The 3180-nt window shown below is 41.0% G+C and overlaps 1 long non-coding RNA gene across 1 annotated transcript; it reads right to left on the bottom strand.

The window, feature by feature from the left end:
* Positions 1–672: 672 nt before the first annotated feature.
* Positions 673–2471, bottom strand: LOC123502362. The gene is made up of 3 exons (XR_006673977.1): positions 2397–2471; positions 1684–1810; positions 673–728 (listed from the first exon to the last, which is right to left on the bottom strand). It is a non-coding gene; the product is annotated as an uncharacterized LOC123502362 (long non-coding RNA).
* Positions 2472–3180: the final 709 nt, after the last annotated feature.

Consider the following 3180-nt stretch of genomic DNA (forward strand, 5'->3'; position numbering starts at 1 on the left):
CATCCTCACCACTTCCATCACTTTCTTCCTGGGAGCTCCTGGCCTCACTGTCCTTTTCTGGCAAATATTCCTCATGTGAGTCACTAATGAGTCCTTCTGATTGACTCTCATTGTCCTCAGAATCCTGTAATTCATCTAATAGAGCCAGCTCACCCTCAGAATTCCTCAAGGGTGACAATGACAACACCATTACACCACACTGGTCAGTAACACACTGCCCACCGGCCACCACCCTCCCTCAGGCCACACGGTCCCTCCCCAAGCCACCGTACCCAGTGTCCCTGAAAACAGTTAGTCACTTTGTCACTGAACCATAAAAAACACACAAAGCGAGTAGATGAAGCACTGATGGAGCGATGGTGTGTGCATGTACTGTAAATATCTTGAAACACCCTTAAAACACCCTAACATAGCCTAAAATAGTTAAAACAGTCTTAAACACCCTTAAATAGCCTTAAAATAACCCTAAAACACTAAAACAGTCTTAAACACCCTTAAAATAGCTTAAACATCCTAAAATTCTTCAAACACCCTAAAATAGCCTTAAACAATCTAAAACAGCCTTAAAACACCCTAAAGTAGCCTTAAACACCCTCAAAGTCTTCAAACACCCTAAAACACCCTTCAATACTCACAGTTGGCTAGGTGTGTCCCAGCTGGTGTAGTTGCTATGTTCCATCCCTACATAGAGCCACTTCCTTTAGTACGGCCGGTGGTGGCTGGTGATCCTGTTGGGAGGAGGTGGTGGTGGTTATAATAGTACTAGTGGTGGTAGTGAAATGGTGTGGTTTTGTGAGCATCTGATGTGGTAATGTTGGTTGTTTGTGGTGGTTGTGGGTGTGGTTGGACAGTGGTGGTGGTGGTGGTGGTGGTGGTAATAGGAGGATTTTAAAAAGACAAATATTTTCCGGCCAAAACAAGTTAAAAAATTGAGGTTTATGAGACAAAATTGTAAGAAAAACCACGCTTTCACACACCCGACACTCACCAAACACACAGCACACCAGCACACACCATTCCCACACCTGCACACACCAACAAACCACAAACAACCCTTTGCAAACACTGGAAAATGCAAAAAACACACACCCAAAAAATATATAGTAGCTTACACTAAAACATTTACACACACACACACACACACACACACACCACACCTGCGGAAACCTTTCCACACCTGCACACACCAGCACAGTACACAGTTTGGTGTGTGGAGGAGATATGGAGGAAAGAAAAGGAGGTGGTGGAGGGAAAATGAGAAAAATTGTCAGGTTTTGAAGTGAGATTTAGAAAAGTACTATTTTGACTATGATAGAAGTGAGATAGGAGACTCAAAATTAGAGGGAAGGTGGAGGAAACATGGAGGAAATAGTCTACTGAAGGAAAAGCCAGGAGGTAACCTGTGGAGGAAACAAGACAAACATTACCTAACCAAAACGCACCAAAATTACCTAAAATATTGCATCACACACACACACACACACACACTCCACAAACAACCCTTAAATCACACCTGGAAAACGCCCACAATAAGTTTACCCTAGCCAACCCACACCAAAAAAATAAAAAAACACTATACATAGGTAGCTATAGTTGACATTACAAAACGTACAAAACACACTTACACACACACCACACTCACAGCACACCTGAGGACACCTTTCCCACACCACACACACTCACCTCTCCCTCTGGAACTTGGTGAGTGGAGTATTTGTGAGTTTTGCCGCAGAGAGGAGACATGCAGCAAGTCAACAGCAGCGGCTCTCCAAGAACCCATTGTGACATTGTGGCAAGCCATGGTGCACCTCTGGAATAGTGGTAGTTGTTGTAGTAGTGGTAGTGGTGGTGGTGGTAGTAATAGTATAAATGAGGCGTGACAAGGCGTAGGAAAGGGTGAAGGACACTGCCTACCACACTATAACACCACCATATCTCACTAACCACTTCAACTATCAAACTATCACGCATATGGGAGGTGTATGGATCCACAAACTATCTACGGAGGCAATATGGGGGCGTGACAAGGCGTAGTAAATAAGAAAAACTGAAAATAGTTAACACAGAGAGGGCCGATGTGGAAGGCAGGATGGCGGACACTGCCTAACACAAGAACACCACCATATCTCAGTAACCGCTTCAACTATCAAACTATCCCGCGCATGGGAGGTGTATGGGTGCATAAGCTATCTATGGAGGCAATATGGGGGCGTGACAATGCGTAGGAGGGCAGGAATGACCACCGCAAATATGAGGCAACAAAACCCAAAAGTTTGCTTATAAAGACGCACTTATTTTCACTTTACCAGACTTTTTCACCTTAATTGGCACGTCTCACTAACTCTACATACTTTAGATAATAAGCATGTACACGCACACACTTGGGAATAACTCACCTGCTCCACAAATGTTCAAAACTGTAAATCTCAAAACAGAGCTAACAATGGCGGATCTTCTCCTTCTTCTTCTTCTACGCAAAATGTCGACATCATTGTATACACTTCCTCTATCACTCAAACTTCTTATAAAATTCAAAATAACATTGAAATAAAATAAATAAAATATGAAATGGTAAAGAAAATGAAAATAACATGTGTATTATATTCCCAATACCGAAATGGGGTGTTGGGGTCACTCAAAATCTTGATAAAAACATATTTCGCCGTAAGGATTGAAATATTTCTACTTAATTAGTGAAGTTGGCACTTTTCTGATATCTGATTTGTTATTAGTAAAGTAAACTAATTTCTAAACTACAATAGAATCGAGTCCAGCTGTGTTTTGGTTTACCGAAAAATAACGTTAAAGTCACTGCAAGGAATATAACGTTTTTTTTTTCCACGCCTAGGATTGTTTTGGTGCTTGATATAACACTTAAAAGATATGAAAAACATGATTCAAGTAACAATATTCCATAAAGTTTAGTCTACCTATTCGTATTTTCAATTTCAAAATTTTGAATGGTAACAAAATAGAAAACAAAAATCTTTATATGACAAAGAATCTGTGTTTTCTTTATTCGGCTGGAAAGCGAAAATTTGTGTTATTCAGAAAATGTAATATAACGTAGTTTGGGTGAGCTTTCCATCTCGACATTGTGGTGTGTTTGTCACCCGTTAATTGGACACAAACACCTTCCTTTCCACCGCTTTCAATAAAAACCACCCGGTAGGAATATTA

The sequence above is a fragment of the Portunus trituberculatus genome, chromosome 11 (genome assembly GCF_017591435.1).
Source record: "Portunus trituberculatus isolate SZX2019 chromosome 11, ASM1759143v1, whole genome shotgun sequence".
Classification (NCBI taxonomy): Eukaryota; Metazoa; Arthropoda; class Malacostraca; order Decapoda; family Portunidae; genus Portunus; species Portunus trituberculatus.